At 35.3% G+C, this 20,698-nt stretch overlaps 1 long non-coding RNA gene across 1 annotated transcript in view; it reads left to right on the plus strand.

The window, feature by feature from the left end:
* Window positions 1-20,075, plus strand: part of LOC106507020 — a 32,719-nt gene extending 12,644 nt beyond the window's left edge. Inside the window, exon 3 of the long non-coding RNA XR_001302679.2 lies at window positions 12,651-20,075. This is a non-coding gene — a long non-coding RNA (uncharacterized LOC106507020). The remainder of the gene's footprint in view (window positions 1-12,650) is intronic.

The raw sequence follows: 20,698 nt of genomic DNA on the forward strand, positions 1-20,698 counted from the left end.
AGCAAGCCACACGAATTTTTTGGCCTCCCAGTGCATAGAAAAGTTATGTTTACACTAAACTATAGTCTATTAAGTGTGCAATAGCTTTATGTCTAAAAAATGTACATACTTAATTTAAAATGCTTTATTGCTAAAAAACCCCACTAATCATCTCCTGAGCCTTCAGTGAGCTGTAATCTCTTTACTAATGGAGGTTCTTTACTTGATGTTAATGGCTGCTATTTGATCAGGGTGGTGGTTGCTGAAGGTTGGGGTGGCTGTGACAATTCCTTAAAATAAGCTAACAATGAGGTTTGCTGCATCAGTTGACTCTTCTTTTATGATTTATCTGTAGCATGCAATGCTGCTTGATAGCAGCAGTATTTCTTTCAAAATTAAAGTCCTCTCAAACCCTATTGCTATTTTGTTAACTAAGATTCTATAATATTCTAAATCTTTTTTTGTCATTTCAATAATCTCCATAATGTCTACACCAAAAGTAGATTGTATCTCAAGAAACTACATATCTTTCTCATCTAAAAGAAGCAGGTCTTTTTCTTTTGAAATATACTGAGATTGCAGCAACTCAGTCATATTTTCAGGCACCATTTTAATTCTAGTTTCTCTTGCTATTTCCACTACATCTGCAGTGTTTTCCTTCACTGAAGTCCTTAAACCTTGAAGTCATCCATGAGGTTTGGATTCAACTTTTTCCAAACTCCTGTTAATGCTAATATTTTGACTTTTTCCCACAAATTACAAATGTTCTTAATGGCATCTTGAATGGCAACTCCTTTCTGGAAGGTGTTCTTTTGACTTTGCCCAGATCCATCAGAAGAATCCCTATTGGTGGTAGCTATAGCCTTATGAAATGTATTTCTTAAATCATAAGTCTTAAAATTTGAAATGATTCCTTGATCTATGGGCTCCTGAACAGATGTTGTGTTAGCAGGCATCAACACAATATTAGTCTTACTATATACATCTCCATCAGAGCTCTTGGATAACCAGATCTGTTGTCCATGAGCAGAAATATTTTGAAAGGAATCTTTTTTTTTTTTCCCCGAGTTGTAGTTCTTAGTGGTGGGCTTAGCATATTCATTCAACCATGTTGTAAACAGATGTGCTGTCATCCAGGCTTTGTTGTTCTATTTATAAAGCACAGGCAGAATAGGTTTAGCATAATTTTTAAGGGCTCTAGGATTTTCAGAGTAGTAAATGAGCATTGGCTTCAACTTGTCACCAGCTGTTTTAGCCTTCATAAGAGAGTCAACCTGTCCTTTGAAGATTTGAAGCCAGGCATTGACTTCTCCTCTCTTTCTATGAAAGTCCTAGATGGTGTCTTCTTCCAACAGAAGACTGTTTTATCTACCCTGAAAATCTGTTTTTTAATGTACCTACCTTCATTAATTATCCTAACTTTATCTTCTGGATAACTTGCTACTGCTTGTACATTAGCGCTTCCTGTTTCACCTTATACTTTTATGTTATGAGGTGAGCTTCTTTCCTTAAATCTCATGAACCAATCTCTACTGGCTTCAGACTTTTCTTCTGCAGCTTCTTTACTTCTCTCAGCCTTCATAGGACTGAAAAGAGTTAGGACCTTGCACTGGATTAGGCTTTGGCCTAAGGGAATGTTGTGACTGCTTTGATCTTCTATTCAGACCACTAAAACTTTCTCTGTGTCATCGGTAAGGCTATTTTACTTTCTCATCATTCGTGTGTTCTCTGGAATAGCACTTTTAATTTCCTTTTAGAACTTTTCCTTTGCATTTACAACCTGGCTGTTTTCACAGGCCTTCCTCACTAAGTTTTTGATTTAAAGTGAGAGACATGTGACTCTTCCTTTCATTTATTGTTGAGTCTCAGAGAATAAGGAAGTCTGAGAAAAGGGAGAGACAGGGAAAGGCTGGACTGTAGAGTAGTCAGACCACACACATCATTTATCAATTAAGTTTGCTGTCTTTTATGGTCATGGCTTATGGTGCCCCAAAACAATTAATTATAAGAACATCAAAAATTATTGATTAAGATCATAACAAATATAATAATAATAGTTTGAAATGTGAGAATTACCAAAATGTAACAGAGACATGAAGTGAGCAAATGCTGTTAGACAAATGGTGCCAATAGACTTAACACAGAGTTGCCGAAAACCTTCAGTTTGCAAAAAAAAAAAAAAAAAAAAAAAAAAAATGCTCTATCTGTGAAATGCAATTAAATGAGGGGTCACATGTCTCTCACTTTAAATCAAAATCTTAGAGTAGATGAAAAAGATGCTAATCTAACTTTGGAAATAAATTGCAACTGTACAACTAAAGGCAAAAGGAACTATGCATAAGTACTATATTCTAGTTGATAATGTTGTTTCCCAAGGAGTTATGGATTAACAATTCTAAAACTGCTGTACATGTAAACTAGATTTGAACAGTTAGGTAACGGAATGACACAGGGTAGGATCCAGGTTTCTTGCAGTTGAAGTGGCTGTTGATAAGCAAGGTGGAGAGAAGGCTAGAATGATCTATGTGTTACTGGATTAGGGTTGGAGATATCAGTATGAACTTGGGTTATGTTTAATAGAGATACAGATGGATATATATAGAAATAGCTATAGTATACTGAGAGTAGAATACACATACATATTTTCTAACTTTGCCCACTGAAAGCCCAGAAGTACAGGGAACTATATCTAGTCACTTATGATGGAACATGATGGAAGATAATGTGAGAAAAAGAATGTATATACATGTGTGTGACTGGATCACTTTGCTGTACAGTAGAAATTGACAGAACATGGTAAACCAACTATAATGGAAAAAATAAAAATCATTAAAAAATTTAAAAAAAGAAGCAAAGATAACTTCCTAGCAAAGCCCATCCAATGCCTAGATTTATTTCCGAATATCATTCTTTAGTAAAGAAAGAAAAATCTTTGAATAAATAGCCAATTATAGGGCTGGAGCAATGAATAGTAAATGGGCCCTGAAGCATCTCACATTGACACAGCATCTTCTAACAATCAGCTAACCAACAGTGGTCAATATTGTATGTCAAGGGGATGCAGGAGCCTACTGAAAGACTTCCCCATGGTGAAAACTGGAACAATCTGAACAACAAAATAAAGATGGATAAAAATTAAATATGAGTGTTGGATTTTAACCTCAAATATAAAATATTCATGAACCCACGCTGATATAAATGATTGAATTACAAATAATCTGGGTAGAACTGACAAATCTCCCATGTAGAAAATTTGTGTAGATTCTCCTTGCTGAAGGAGATGGAACATTACTCCTTATTCCTGAACTGTGGGCTGTACATGATGACTTTCTTCCAAAGTGCCTTATGGGAAATGGAGTGAACGATTCTTATAAACACTGCTTCAATCAAGTGATCATGGTTAACATCAACAGTGATTTTCGTGTTAATAGTATGTTCCCTTGATATGATGCGATGGGAATGGTACTTTATTCTTCTTCTCAAAAACCTATAACCCTAGGCTAACTATGAGAACAACGCCAGACAATTCTCAATTGGGGGACATTATACAAAAATATCTGAGTGTTTTTACTCTGAACTATGAAGATCATCAAAAAGCAAGGAAAGCCTAAGAAATTCACAGCCAAGATGAGGCAAAAGAGACATGATTACTAAATATAATTTGGTTTCCTGAATGGAATAGTGGAATGGGAAAAGGACAGCACGTGGAAACTAATGATATTTGAAAAAAATGTGGATATTGGTTAATAATCTATTTTTTCATTAATATGACATATTTTATGCTACTGTGAAATGTTAAAAACAGGAGAAACTGGGTGTGAGGTATATGGAAATCTGTAATATATTTGCACTTTTTCTGTATATAAAATTCTATAATAAAAATTGACTTAGTAAAAGATGAATCAATGCCTGGAGAAATTGTCAATTTTTTCATTAAGTTCTTTTTTATGTCCTCATTTTTATAGCAGTATTTTTCTTTAGTATGTTGTCTACTATTTGCCTTTCCTGATAACTGTCTTCCTTTCTTCATTTACTATTACATACAGAATCTTGTTCTGGTTCCTTTTTATTATTACTTGACTTTAAACAAGGGAATTTTTTCACAGTTATTTGAAAGTAATTTGTATGGAGAATGGTCAAGGTTGGTTTTCGGGGCAAGAAGAAGCTTCTGTTTCATAGTTAAGTTCCTCATGACACATTTGAGAGAGAATTTTTTTTACATTTTATTTCTCTACAGGGGTTACCTGCTTGTAAAGCTATTCATAATTCTAAGAATCTCCTTAACATACGTTGTGGTAGAAAAATTACATCTTCCTATGATGGTTTGCCTGTGTATTTCCTTAATGAACACTATTTCTCATAGGTTCCTTAAAACAATGGGCCTGCATAGTCACTGTGTACCCATTCTAAATAGTGTAGACTTATCAGTTGTCTCTCAAAATAATACAGTTAAAATAACCATACCTTTGGGAATTTGGTGGAATTAAAAACATTTTAAATTTCATCTGGAAGAAAACACAGGCAGGAATGATCAAGAAAATTTTGAAAAAAGAACCATGAGCAGAGACTTGATATGTCAGACATTGAAATATGTAGTAAAGATGAGTTGATCAAAATATTGTGATACTGTCTTAAGAATGAACAGGGAGATCAGTGAAGTAGAACATAAACTCCAGAAATATAATTTTTATATGAATATAATTTAGGGTAAAAGAGTCACCTCAAATGGAATACTTCATTTTTCTTCTCAGTGAGTCATCCCATGTTCTCTTTTGTCCCCCTTCAATATTTTATCCATACTGCAGAATTAGCATGTTCTAAACATCAGAAATATGATCCTATAATTTTTCTGCTTAAAACTTAGGACAAACAGAGCCAAGATCTTGGCTTCTATATACCATCATGCATTTAAAGGAACCAGAGCTCCTTGGTGAAATGGACGATTGATTCTAGGGCTGAGGCAGAGAGCCTCACAGACAAAAAGTACGGATATGTCAAAGGAGCATAGGAGCCATCCTGAGGGAGCTCCCCCAATGGTCAAAGCTGGAAAAATTAGAACAACAAAATATATAGTGTGTTATTGGGTTATAATTTAAAAAATAAATATGTATGAGTGTATACCGACATGAGTAAAATGTTCAATAAATAAATGAATGAGGAAAAGGGAGATAAATCTTACAGAAGAATTACAAATATATGTAGATACTCGCCAATCCAGGAGATGGAACTAAACCCTGCTTAAATGTGGGCTAGACTTAGTCATGCTATCCCAAAGAATAGAGTATGGAAAGGGAAGAGTGGTATTACATCCATACAAAAACTTGTGCATGTATTTTTGTTGTAACTTTATTCAATATTGGCAAATATAAATGCAATCAAGATGTCCTTCACCAGGTGAATGGGTGAACAAACAGTGGTATATCTATATAGTGGAATAATATTTGGTGGTAAAAAGGAATGAGCAATTATGCCACAAGAAGACAGAGATTGATCTTAAATGCATAATGCTGAGTGAAAAAAGTAATTCTGAAAAAGTGACATATTGTATGATTCCAACTATATAATATTCTGGAAGAGACAAAACTACAGAGACGATAAAAAAAATCAGTGGTTGTCAGAGATCAAGAGGACAGGAGAGATTTGAATTGATTAAGAAGATGTGCATAAACACAATGGAATACTACTGAGCCATAAGAAAGAATGAAATAATGCGATTTGCAGCAATGGATGGAACTAGAGACTCTCATACTAAGTGAAATAAATCAGAAAGAGAAAGACAAATACCATATAATATCACATTTCTGGAATCTAATATATAGCACAAAATGAACCTATCTACAGAAGAGAAACAAACTCATGGACATGGAGAGCAGATTTATGGTTGCCGAGGGGGAGGGGGAGGGAGGGGGATGGACTGGGAGTTTGGGGTTAGTAGATGCAAACTATTGCATTTGGAGTGGGTAAACAATGAGATCCTGCTGTATAGCACAGGGAACTATATCTAATCACTTGTGATGGAACATGATGGAGGATTATGTGAAAAGAAATATGTGTGTGTGTATATATATATATAGCATTTGTATAGCAGAAATTGACAGAACATTGTAAATGAACATTAATAAAAAATTTTAAAAGGACAGAAGAGGTTTGATTAAGTGAAGCACAAAGAATTTTTACAAAGGTGAAACTATTCTGTATGATAGATGTATTATAATGTAGACAGTTGATTTGTGCATTTGTCAAAACCAAAAACAGTACAACACAGAGTAAAACTTAATGTAAATACAAATGTTTTTAGTTCATAATAATCTATAAGTCTTGGTTTATTAATTATAACAAATGTACCACACTAATACAATACATTAAATAGAGGGAATACTTTATGGGGTGGTGTATGGGAACTCTGTATTTTCTGCTCATTTATTTGACGATAAATACATTTAAAAATCCTAAACAGATATTTAAAGTGAGAATACAAGATTACCAAAGTTACCAAACTTAGAGTTTTTCTCCTTGTGATAGAGAAAGAGAAGCTTTCTCGTATGACTGTCGTGAGCACAAAATCAAGACAAAACTTCAGGTATTAGCATTGAAATGTGGTGGCGGGGAGCTGTTTTGGGAGGGAGTCAATAACTTGGAGTGTTCAAAGTTTTCTATATATTTTGCACCAGATTGCTTAACAATAGCACATCTAGATAGCTTAGCCATCTTATTTTTTTGTGTATATTTCAGTGTTCTAAGTGTTTTGCTTTTTCTGAGTGTGGGATGTGATAGTGCATGATCACGATAGTGACATGATATATTGTCAGTTTTACTTCCATTGGAATTAGTCCCACTTATTTGTGTATTTTTTTTTTATGGCCCTGAGTTTCTTCTGTAAAATGAGGCAGTTGGGCTATACAGTCTTTAATCCTTAGGAGCCTTTCCTTTCTTTTCTTTTCTCTTTTCTTCTCTTTTCTCTTCTTTCCCCCGAGGCATATGAAGTTCCCAGGCTAGGCATCGAATCCCAGCAATCCTGAATCATTTGCGCCCAGCTAGGGTTCAAACCTGCACCTCTGAACGACTTGAGCTGTTGCAGTTGGACTCTTAACCCACTGCACCATAGTGGGAACTTCTTTAGGAGCCTTTCTGACCCTAATATCTAGTATTCTAAAATTGATAGTTATAACCCAGTACTTTACTGTCTGTAAAGAAAAGTGTCTCTTTCTGAGAGAAGTATATAGAAAACATAAGAGGAACAATTACATAATTGTGATTAAAGTTATTTACTTATTCCATTTTAACATGACCACTGAATTGTTGTTTACATAGAAACTTTCATGGGAACCCATCTAACTACGGCATTGGATCTACTTTTATTTTGACATTGCCTTTAGTTTTAGGAGAAATAAAATGACAGGAAAAATAAGAGAGCCATGCTCAAAATAAAAACAAATATATTGTATTTTTCAGCCAGGTACCTATTCATTTCAAAACATCACGTTACCTCCATTTTTACTTATAATCCTGAGTAATATTAAAAAATGATTTTCAAGTGATCCTGAAATTCAGGAAAGTCTTTGAAATTTAAAGAAAGATTTAATCATGTTCACTTGACCCCACTTAATAAATTAGAAGGATATATTAAGCAGATTTTTAGCATATAAAGTTAAAAGAACAGATTTTTAAAATTTAAAATGGTATTCCCTACAGCCTGAAGTTATCTGACATTTTCTATCATAAAATTTATCCCACCATTTGAATGGCTTCGGAGACCCCTATAGAGCTCTTCTTGGCATGAATTTTGAGTCCTTTTATTCCAGTTTGAAATTAAAACACATTAGACACTCTCAGGTACATAATTTCTGTGTCATGTGCTGGTACATGCCCAAGTGGAAAGAGATGCATATTTGAACTTATTTGAATGACATATATTTTGTAACTACTAGCATCATTTCTTTGAGCTGGTTATATACATTTCAAGGAATGTTTTACTCCCTATACTCAGCCTTTTACAGATAAATTCATAAATGGTATCCTAGAAATGTCAAGGATGCTTATAATGCTGTCTCCTAATTTCATGTTCTAAAATTGATTTTTCAAGTAGTTTTGATACTTGTATTCATGAAAGTAAGAAATTGAAGTGGAAACTAGATTCACCAACTAATGAGATGTAGGCACCTTTAGCACACCACTGCTGACCTCGACTATGATCATGTGGGAACCTTTTCTGATAGAGTAAAAAACTATATTTCAGTTACCTTGTGATTTACTTCTGCTCTGATAAGCAGAAATTGCTAAACACTATCAAGGTCTGCCGATGTTAGTATGTTGAAGACTGTTTATCTCCTGGAATAGACCTGAAACTAGTTTGAGCTGGTTACCTACCTCAGTTGTTAGAAACATGGTATTAATTGTTCATTAAGTTAAGGTTGTGGCTTTTTTTCAACAAACATTTTTTTTTATTGTGTGGGGGGAAAAAAATCTCTGTTCCAAAGACAGATGAACACCTATGGATTGTTTATTTATTTATTTATTTATTTATTTTTAAAATTTTTTTACAGAATAAAATACATACATTTACACACAATTACAGTCACACAGATTATTATAACATGGATCTTAAGAAACAGATTAAGTGACTCCCACTGGAGAAGTGGAGTGAAAAATATGCTGAGACAAACAGGAAATTTATTCTATACTTTATCCCAATTTTATGGCTTTCATCTTTACTACTTAGTTTTATCTATTACGTTTCAATTTTTCTTTAAAAATTAGCATTATATTAAATTGTTATATTATGCAACTAAAATTTATAAAGAAGAAAGCCTTATATACTGTTAAATATTTTATATAGCATAGTAAAAAGAATAACTTAACTGGTAAACATAACAAAAATAATACACCCTCTGAAAATAAGTAAAATATAAAATGCGTAAGTTGGTTAAAAAACTACAACTATATAAATATGTCCTCACATTTTGTTCCATCTCATTGATTCTTCAATAAAGGCATTACACCATTCTAGGTGATGTGATAAACAAGACATTATAGACTTTACATTGCACCATGGAGAGAAATGGTTATTAATAATACAATTGTAGAACTGTATTATTTAATTGTACAGTGGCATTATTTAATTATAATTATCATAAATTCTTTGATGGAGAGGAAATCAGAATCAGATGTAAGAAGACTTCAGCATTCCAAGGATGATGTCAAATGACCCCCTTCATGGTGGATTATGCACTTATTTACTATGAGATATATTTCTTCTCCAGAGATTCCTTGTTTGTGTATCAATTGTAGATTTTTGGTTTGCAGTTATTCTGAAGTTTTGATGTAAGAGTCTATATGTATATGAGATTGTTTTAAGTTGTTGTTCTCATAATTGCAAGTTCATCTCCAGTGTCCCGCATTTGTACCCACCTCTTCTCATGATTTCTGATTTTGATGGTATAATTATGTATGGATGATTTCATATCTTTACTGTATATATACCTTTACTGGTGAGCCTTGTCATTTGTGGAATTTTTGTTTCCTGTTGCTGATCTTTACTTTCCTGCCTAGAGAAGTTCCTTTAGTATTTGTTGTAAGGCTGGTTTAGTGTTGCTGAATTCTCTCAGCTTTTGCTTGTCTGTGAAGGTTTTTATTTCTCCTTCAAATCTGAATGAGAGCCTTGCTGGGTAGAGTATTCTTGGTTGGAGGTTTTTTCCTTTCATCACATTAAGTATACCATGCCACTCCCTTCTGGCCTGCAGAGTTTCTGCTGAAAAATCTGCCGATAACCTTATCGGGGTTCCCTTGTATGTTATTTGTTTCTTTTCCCTAGCTGCTTTCAAGATTTTCTCTTTGTCTTTAATTTTGGTCAGTTTGATTATTATGTGTCTCGGTGTGTTCCTCCTTGGGTTTATTTTATATGGTACTTGTTGTGCCTCCTGGATTTGAGTGAGTGGTTCCTTTCCCATGTTAGGGAAATTTCCAGCTATTATCTCTTGGAATATTTTTTCTGTCCCCTTCTCTCTTCTCCTTCTGGCACCCGTATAATATGGATGTTGGTGCGTTTAACACTGTCCCAGAGTTCCCTGAGACTCTCTTCATTTGTTTTCAATCTTTTTTCTCTTTTCTGTTCTGCATCTGTAATTTCTTCTAATCTGTCCTTCACCTCACTTATTCATTCTTCTGCCTCCTGTATTCTGCTGTTAGCTGCTTCTAGTGAATTTTTTATCTCGGTTAATGTATTTTGCATCTCTTCTTGTTTAAGTTTTATATCTCGTATCTCTTTGCTCAGTGTTTCCTGTGAGTTATCCATCTTTGCCTCCAGTTTATTTCCAATGTCTTGCATCATCTTCAGCATTGACAGTCTAAAGTCTTTTTCCTGAAGGCTGAGAATCTCCTCATGGCTTAGCTGTTTTTCTGGGGTTTTTCCTTTCTCCCTCATCTGAGTTATAGTTTTCTGTCTTTTCATGTTTATAGGTTTTTGGTGTGGTGACCTTTTTATAGATAATAGAGCTGTAGCCTCTCTTACTTCTAGTGTCTGCCCCCCTTGTGGCTGAAGTCAGTATGGGGGGCTTGGTGTAGGCTTCCTGATGGGAGGGGCTGATGCCTGCCCCCTGGTAGGTGGAGCAGATTCTAATCCCTCTGGTGGGTGGGGCTTAGTCTCTGGATGGGATTAGAGGCAGCTGTGTGCCTGAGGGGTCTTTAGGTAGCCTGTTTACTGAGGGGCAGGGCTGTGATCCCACCTGGAGGGTTGTTTGCCCTGGGGCTTCTCAGCACTGACTGATGGGTGGGGCCAGATTTTCCCAAAATGGCCACCTCCAGATAAAGGCAACTGCTGAATATTCCAGAGAGCTTTGCTTTCAATGTCCTTCCCTCACAACCAGCCACTTTCACCCCTGTTTTCCCAGGATGTCCTCCAAGAACTGCAGTCAGGCTTGACCCAGATTCCCTTGGAGACTTTGCTTTGCCCTCGGACTCAGTGCATGTGAAAGTCTGTGTGTGGCTTTTAAGAATGGGGTCTCCATTTCCCCCAGTCCTATGGAGCTCCTGTGCACAAGCCCCACTGGCCTTCAATGCCAGATGCTCCAGGGGCTCTTTCTCCCAGTGACAGATCCCAGCATGTGAGGGTTGGATGTGTGGCTCAGAACTCTCACTCCTGTAGCTGAGTCTCTGTGAGCCAGTTAGTTTTCAGTCTGTGGAGCTTCCCACACGGGAGGTATGGGTTTGTTTATATCACGAAATCACCCCTCCTACCTCACACCTATGGATTGTTAAAAAAAAAAATCCAGTGATGCTTATTGGATTGTCTAAAAAAAGAAACAGATGAGATCACATCCCTTTGTTAGTCACCAAGAGTCATCAGGAATCTTAAAGTGTAATCATTTACTTGCAGGGCCAGGACTAGGGCAAGGTGAGTAGGTGCCTGGGGCACAGAATTTAAGGGGGTACTTATGCTTAGGGCTGCGCCTTCTTCAGTGAGTGCTTCTGTAAATTTGTACCGTGGACACCTCACTCACACCAACCTAGTCCTGGTCCTGCCCAATAGCCCTGTATCTATAAATCTGACAATATGGATTTGGATTGAAAGCAAACTAAACAAAGAACCTGGTTCATTTATGGGCCACTAAACTGTTTTATAATGCTACATGAATTAATAGTTATATAAAATTTTAAAGCCTTTTAAAAAGCAAAGCAAACAATAAAGAAAACCAATTGGACCAGTTTTGACTGTAGCCAGACTTGCATGTTTTTGAAAAGTATTGGATTTAAGGAATATCAGAGAATGAAAATATTATTTAACCAAAAGGTGACTAAATTGTACTCACATTTTGAATTGAGTCCCTAATTTCTTTTTGACTGTTTATCTGTTCTATACATAGCTATACACATGCAGTTGTATGTATGGCTTTACTTGGAATCAATAGATTCCACTATGTAAGACTCATTCATTCTGTACCCTAGTATCTAAGAGGTGAGTGCTGGGAGCTGTCCTTGGCTTTGTAGTTTTGAAAAAAAAATGTATAAATAAAATAACTCTATAACAGTATAACCTTGGGGAATTTAGTTAGCCTCTTTAAATCTTAGTTTCCTCATCTGAAAAGTGAATGATGTCTACAATATAGGAATATTGCTGAACTAATGAAATAACAAATCTAAAGCAACTAGCCTGGTGTCTCATACATGGTGATTCCTCAAAATATTGTAACCAGTGTAATAAATGATGCTAATCATTTGTGAGATGTGGTAACAGCAGATGTCACTAAGAGGTGAGACTCCTGAAACCAGATATTTTACTTTAAGAAAGCACTGCAGGGGAATGGGACAATGGAAAATAAGCAGTAGCAATTTTCTTACATGTATCCAAGATTACTTTTACATAATTTTCTTTCCTTTTAAAATTATTTTTTAGGGCCATATGTATGGCATATGGAAGTTCCTGGGCTAGGGGTTGAATTGGAGCTACAGCTGCCAGCCACAGCCACAGCCACAGCAACTCAGGATCTCAGCCAGGTCTGTGACCTACACCACAGCTTATGGCAGCACCTGATACTTAACCCACTGAGTGAGGCCAGAGATTGAACCTGTGTCCTCATGTATACTAGTCAGGTTGTTACCGCTGAGCCACAATAGGGACTCCTGCTTTTGCATAATTTTCAAAAGCCCCTATGCAAATTGAGTTTTTTTTTTTTCAGGATGACTTTCAGCACTTATTTTTCAGAGAGAGAAGAAGACTGGAAAGGGGTTTTATAATAAAAGCAGATTCCAGTGAGAGCTCTTTTCATGTCTCAAGATGGTCTGTTATAGGGAGACGTCTGTGTAGAAAAGCACAAACTTTTGTAATTGTTTTCTATGAAATAAACATGATTCATTAACTTTGATGGCTATCAAACAGCAAACAGAATCCATTTCACAACTTCTCTTGTCAGGTTAAGAGTGGCCATTATTGATTTGTGTTACACATTCTCCTTGTATATCATACTTTTACTTTAAGGACTTCTACATAGGATTTGGAGCTTAAGGATTCTATTGATTTCATAACACTGACTAGTTTACTGCTCTAATTTTGGTTACCTCTGTGACTTTGTAGGACTTACAGCCTTTTATACTCTCTCTGATTAGAATGCAATATGTTTTTGCGATGATGGCAAATTGCAGTGGCATATGTTATTGATTTTAGTTAATGAAAAACTTGTTACTCTCTTTTCTTTTAATGGGCTGTTGCCAGAATTTTATAACTGGAGGTCCATTTTTCTTTATGAAGATTCTCTATACTTTGAGAGGTTGGGGAAGCATATAATGTTACAGTGGAAATATTGAAGCAAATTTATCAACATTGTCCCAAGGACTGTGCTTATAAACTAAGCAGGGCTGGCAGTAATAATGTTGAGAAAACAGACTCCATTTGATGAATAAGCAGTTCCCTGACAGATCCTGTTCTACTCTTTGTGTCCTTTTGTAGTTTACAAGTGTGTGATAAGCAATAAGTAGTACTTTCTTAATTACAACACAATATCAATCTTGTTTACCCCAATTAAGTGGAGGTGAGAGGGAGAAAATAACATGACTTTCCCTAGATGAGACCCTCTAGATCAGTGTTTCTTAAACTGTAGTTTGTGGAGCACATTTATCAGTAGAGTGAAGGGAAGTTCATTTTCCTAATTGGTAGTTCTGTCTAGTGCTAGCTCTAGGACAATTGTTAAGTCACCAAAGCTTCCTTTTGGTACTCTCTCACTGCTTTACTTCTTTTCACTTTTTCATATGCCCATGACTTGCTCCTCAGTTGCTCAAGGTCTTCTCCTTTTTTGCACAATGTTTTGGGTGGGTTCTTCAATCTATCCCCCTGTACTGTCCCTGCCCTGAAGTTTCATCATCAAAACTTTCTTCTCTGATAGTCTATTGCCTGTCAGTAAAGTAAGAGAGCAGGTTATATCCCTTGTGTACTGAGAAAACATGAACCATGGTTTGAAAAGGGATAAAAGTATTTCTTACTCTTGCTCTAAGATATTAGGCTACATCAGAATTGTTGGTCCAGCAGTACGTGCCATACTAGGAGTTGTTTAAGTATGTGTTAGAATATGGACTTATTGTTCTACAATTATTCTTTCTCTGGAAGAGTAATGAGAGACCTATGAAGCATACCCAGGGCAGGTGACAGTAAAGTGGTAGAATATAGAAAATATTAATCCAGGTATTCTTCTTAATCTATACTATAAGTATTACAAAGTCATTTGTTTTCAGAGTCAGTTATGGCCCAGTGATTTGTCACAGAATAAGATTAAAAGATGTTTGGAATTGCTAATAGATACGGGGTTTCTTTTGGGGGTAACAGAAATGTTCTGCAATCAGTTGTGGTGATGGTTGCATACGCCTGTGAATATACTAAACACCGTTGATTTATACACTTTAACTGGGTGAATTGTATGATCCATGAAGTAAATCTCAGTAAAGCAATTTTAAAAAGATGTATTGTATCTAGATAGCAGGAATATTAATGATTACTTTAAGAGGCTATATGTTTTAATGTAAACTTGAATCCATGCTTTAGAGTCAGACTGATCTGGGTTTGAATTTTAGATTTACCACTTAGTAGCTTCATGATCCTAGGCAAGGTACTTAAATTCTCTGAGCCCTACTTTCCTCATCTGTAAAATAAGGCTAATATTTTCATATGGCCACTTTGAGGACTGCATGGAAGTGATATAGCTAAGATGCTTAATAGGATACTTGGCACCATTATTATATTGATGTATTCTTTTCCTAATGTGCCTCTTCTCATTTTTTGAAGGTAATGGAACCCAGTTATTTCCATTCTCATTGTACAGGTAGAAAAATAATAAGTGAATTGAAGAACTAGATAAAAATACACAAAACTTCTTGTATCTTTTATTTTCCATCTGTAAAATAATAATATTTACTTAGTAGTGGTGATATAAGGGTTTGGATAAATTAAATTTCACCTAAAGGGACTTACACTGTTCTTGGCACATATATCCTACTCAGTAAATGCCAGTTCCATTCTTCAGTCACCCCTATATAATGCTTCATGTCTAGCACATAATATTGGTTTCAACAAGTCTCCCAGATAGAAAAAAAATGAAGCTACTTTCTTAAATGTATTGGACATCAGACACAGTCGTTCAGTCATTTATTTGTCCATTCCTTTCATAAATACTGGTACCATGATGAATAAGACAGATACAGCCACATTTATGCAGAATTTCTGGTGTCTTTAGAACTATTTCCATGAATAAAAATAATTGCTACTACAGAGAAAAACCCAGGCTGGCCTGAGAGGTCAGTGGAGAGGCCTCTATCACATAGAGAGGGATGAGAAAGTCTGGAAAGGACCCCCAGGGGAAAAAGTGGCATCTGAACTGAAACCCATGTTCCAGAGACAAGAAAAAGGATATTGTGTTTGCCAATGCCCTTCCTCAGTAAAGTGTCAGTGCTTCTCAGCATTTGAATGCAGTCTTTATTTCTGATGATTTCTTAGGAGTTTCATAGTCAGGCTGTGTTATGAGGATCAGTTGTAACAGCCCAAATGTTCCCTGGGACTGCCTTGACAGAGAAACATAAATTGTTTGGAGAATAATAATGATGAAATTGCCTTTGGAGTTTGGGATGTGGTAAAATGAATTCTCTCATTTGTATACCTAGAGTGTGTACAATCAGTGTAATTCTCCCAGGAGCCTAATCAATATCTTCCCCTTGTGTTTCATATTGAGCTCTACAGTAACAAACCTGAAAGGGGAAAAACGTTTTAAGATTATTTTACCAGCTCTGGTCTTAACAGTCCAGGGGAATTATATTTGAGGCCTGGCTCACATATGTCTTGTGGCATGAATGGGAAAGCTAGAGAGCTACAGCTTCTATTAGATTATTTAAGAACAATCCTTAATTAAGTCTCTGTAGACATAACAAAAATGGATGTGACTAAAGTGTAATGGGAACAGTGGAATATGACCTGGTGTCTCCTAGCTATCACAGTATCTCTTGGAAGGGTCCATTATACAATGTAGGTAATTACACTTTGAAAATTATGCACATGCAAAGTGATATTCCCTTGGGACAATGCCAATCACTAACAGGTATTTGGACAAAATAAATGTTTTGAAATATTTCTTTCTGCCTTGGCCTATTTTTAGAGTTCCTGCCTCCCCTGCATACAGTGGACTGTATATTTTCTTTTTCTTTTGTGTATTTATTTATATAGGCAAGGAGATACCATAAATAAAACTAAACAAAAAAAGCTAAAAAAACCCCATGTGCTATGACTTTTTCTTGGGTAGTCACCATGTGCATTTGTCCTTATCATGTCTAACTTCAAGTGAACAGACACTGGAGTGGTATTTGGCATGTGTGGTTTGAGATGTTACACCTCATAAGTTCAGCTTGAAATGGAGTTAGAAGTAAGGGCAATATATGCTGGTAATCAGAGCTATGTGATTTTGGAATCCAGATTTCTTTAACCTATTTTGAGACAAATTTGGAATATTAAGGAAAAATTTGTTTATTTTACTAACATCTAGGAATGCTAACTTTGAGAATAGTTCTTGATCTTTCACACAAGAGTTCTGTTTTGGACTCAGTCTAGGAGTCAAGGATAAATACAGGTCATAGATATGTTTCAGGCTTTGGATTTGAAATTCTTTTGTATCACTTGTGATCAGCATTGTATAATAGTGTAAAAGTACTTATTTTTGAAAGAGTTGTCATTGGTGATTGAACTCTAACATTTAAAGAGTTATGTAGGGTAAAAGGCCTGCTATAATTGGACTTACCTTGAACTAAATTAGACACTTGTCAGGGGATCTAATGTGTGATTCCAAAATATGGTAAAGTAAGTGAGCCGTGGAAATTCAATCCTGTAGGTATTATTGCAGATTCCTAGATATTAAGTCAGTTTGCTTTGGGGAGGAAATGTGATATTGGTTAATAGTTTTGATTTCATTTTTTTTGGTGTGTATTTTTTAAATCTATCCTCCTTCCCAAAATAGGTGAGCAGTTTTATATTTCTTTATGTGGTTTGCCTTTTTTCTTATAACTTCCTTTTACCACTTTTCTGAATGCTGCACTTTCATTTGGTAGATGGTGGCTGTTACATAGCCAAGGTCATTAAGTTGTCGACTGTGGTTTGGAATAAGCTTTCTTGAATGTAAGTTATTTCACATAAACCAAGAAATAAATGGAAAAAAATCTCTTGAATAGAAAAAAGTTACTGTATGTTGACAAAATCTAATTTTGCATATGCTTTCAATGATTGCTTTTTGCAATTCAAAATATCCTGTGCTATTAAATTTCTGTATGTTAGAGTACAGCCATTTTCTTGAGATGAGATGCTTCATATTTAATTATATCAAAATTCCTTCTCTATGACTCTTGATTTCAGACTTCAACATTAGTGCATCTAGTGAATTTGATACAATATACAACAGAAAAGTTGTTTTCAATTTTTGGTGATTAAGGCAGAGGAGGGGAATTACAAGCAAACAAAAACCAATTATAAATGTTTTAAGCTCTTCAGAAAATATTGGTGCTAGAAATGGGAGTCTAGTGTGATAAATTGACTTTTTGGCTTTTTTTTTTTTTAATTTCACCTACTACTACCAGCCTGAGTGAGATTAAATGTGGGAATTTAAAGCAGAAAAATTAGCTGTGCTTTAGAGTGCCCTTTTTGTGCCACTGATTCCAAGAGGCTTGGGGTAGGAGAAACTAAAGATCTTTATGATAAATGCAAAATATAGAATGCAATTGTAGTCTGTCTTAGCCACCAGTAGACATACGTACAGCATTTACAAGGTATCAGAGCTCAGTGTTGATACACGGAATGGCAATCAGCTCCAGTATTTCTGAAAAAATGTGAGGACATAACTGCCATGTCGATGTGAGAGCATCTTGGACCAATAAAGGTAAGTATATTTCCTTCTTCAAAATAAATAGTCTTTCATTTATGACCTCAGCGAGATTCAAGTGAACCATATGCCTTCCCAGCCTCCTAAAGCTGAGTAGGTGGGGTATCAGTTTGAAAGTGTCAGCGATGTGGGATTTGTTTTCTCACTCACAGCTAAATCGAATTAAAAAAAAAAACTATGAAGTGAATGACTTTTTTACAAATGTTAAAGACTATATGGAGACACATATTTTAAAGAATCACTATTTGTAGTGGGTAGAATAGTAGAACCTCAGAAAGTAACCTTACATGGAAAACGAGTCTTTGCAGAGGTATAACCAAGGTGAGGATCTAGAGATGTGATCATCTTGAATGAGGGTGAGCCCCCAAGTCCAATGGTGAGCATTGATATATGATACTGAAAAGAATACACAGGGACATGGGGGAAAAAAAAAAACATGTGAAGTCAAAGGAAGAGAATTATGTTGCCACAAACCATAGTCAGCCTAGTGCCATCAGAAGGTGGGAGAGGCAAGGAAGGATTCTCCCATAGAGCCTTCAGAGGGAGCATAGCCCTGTTGATACCATGGTTTCAGACTTCTGCCCTACAGAACTGTGAGAGAAAAAAAATTATTAAGCCCTTAATTTTATGGTAATTTGTTACCATTGCCCCAGAAAACCAATACAGTATTATATAAAGAGTTTCTACAAATAAAAAAATGAGATTATCAACAACTCAGTAGAAAAATGTGAACATCTTATAAACAGGCAATTCACAGAAAACATAAGTAGCTAATAATTATGTAAAATATGCTCAGTCACTAATACTTGAAAAAATTTAAACAATGGATATATTTTAATTGACAAATATTAAGTCAACTTATAATACAATGTTGGTGAGGTAGGTTCTCTCATACACATTTAGTGGGCAAATGAATTCGTAATCGTTTATTGGAAGACAGTTTAACAGTACCTGTCAATATTTAAAATGTATATACCCTACAATCCCGAAACTTCACTTCTGGGAGTCTATTCCCACAAAAATAGCAATGATGCAAAAGCCTGTATCTATAAGAATGTTGCAGCATCATAGTAGTAAAACACTGGAAACATCCTAAATATCTTTTATAGTGGAACAGTTAAACAACTAAAGACACTGTGGCCCAAGTGGGGGAATATAGCAATTAGGAGCAGAGACTGTGGAGCCAGACTGCTGGTTTACCTCCTGACTGTTAGTTTGGTGGCTTTGTGATCTCAAGCTAGTTACTTAATCTTTTGGCCCCTCAGTTTCTTCATCTACAAAATGAGGATGATGGTAGTTAACACTTCACAGTGCTGTTATTTGTAATAAAGTGGTGTGTATATGTAAAAGGTTTAAAACTGACTGGATCATAGTAAATACTTAAAATATATGTGAATGCTATTTCTATTTGATTATTAATATTAATATGGCTCTATTAAAAAGTAAAATATATAGATAGACGGTATTGGAACTATACTTATGACATATCATCAATGTAAAAAGTAAGTTACAGAATTGGGTATATAGCACAACCAATTTTTGTATCCTACATACATGCAGAGAAAGTGTGTACCCGCATGTAAATAGATTTCCATACACAGTTTATGTGCTAATATGGTTAACTGCTCCTATGTAACAAAACAACTTATATTTAGTGGCTTAAAACTGTTTATTTCACTTTTTTTATGCATCAACTGTGTTTAGTAGGGTGGCACTCCCTTGACCTTCTCACATGTGCCTAGAGTTGGAGACATTTGAAGTAATTACTTGGTCTTGGAAATCTAGTATGGCTCAATTACATGTCTGGAAGTTGATGCTGACTCAGTTGGGAGTATTAAATATAGCACCTACATATGGCCACTCTATGTGGCTTGAGCTTTTCCATACCATGGGGCTGAGTTCTGTGATGGAGTTTCACAAAAGCAAACATCTTAAGAAATCCAGGTGGAAGCTCTTAAGTCTTCTAACCTGACCTCAAAAATCATACAGCTTCACTTTTATTATATTTTGTAGGTCAAAAGCAAGACATAGAGCTAGCTCTGAGTCAAGCAATGGGAATTACACACAGTGTGAATACTCGATGTGTGGTTTATTGAAGGAGGCATCTTTGGAGAGAAGTCTACTGCATATGGGTAGATAAAAATTTGGAAGTATTTATCCTATCTTTTAGCAGTGTTTACTTCTTGGGGTGGGGAGAATAGAAAAGCAGAGGGTTAAAACAGGGGGAAGCTTTTGCCTCTTCATGAACTTCAGAAAAGTGTCTGAATGATCAATGATTTAACCTTATCTTTTATTCTCTCCTAATTTATAATTAAAATAAAAATAAATGTAATATTTGGTTAATTAATATATATAATATATATATATATCTCAACAAATAGACAATTCCTGCATTATTTTAACAGTTCTAAGACCTAAAGAAGGGAAACCTCCCAACTTTTTTATCTTATTCCTGACACCAAAACCTAACTAGGAAATTCTCTTCTTGTCACTTTCTCTCTCTAACACACATACACTTAAATTTCACTTAATTTATCTGACCTATTTTGAAAAAGTAATGCACCAGGATCCAATGGGATTTATTCTAGAAAAGCAAGGATGGTGTACTGTTAGCAAATCTATTTACCTATTTCATGGTATTAACAGGTTAAAAGGAAGAAAACTGTTTCAATGAAAGTTAAAAATAAAATATCAATTTTTGTTTAAAAGTCAATGAAATATAAATAAAAATATTTTTCTGTAAAATCATGACTATTTCAACAATAAAAATGTATGAATTTCAACATAAATCAAAGTAAAGCAATGTTCCTTAGAATATTTTCTATGGA

This window comes from Sus scrofa, chromosome X (assembly GCF_000003025.6).
Source record: "Sus scrofa isolate TJ Tabasco breed Duroc chromosome X, Sscrofa11.1, whole genome shotgun sequence".
In the NCBI taxonomy this organism is placed as follows: Eukaryota; Metazoa; Chordata; class Mammalia; order Artiodactyla; family Suidae; genus Sus; species Sus scrofa.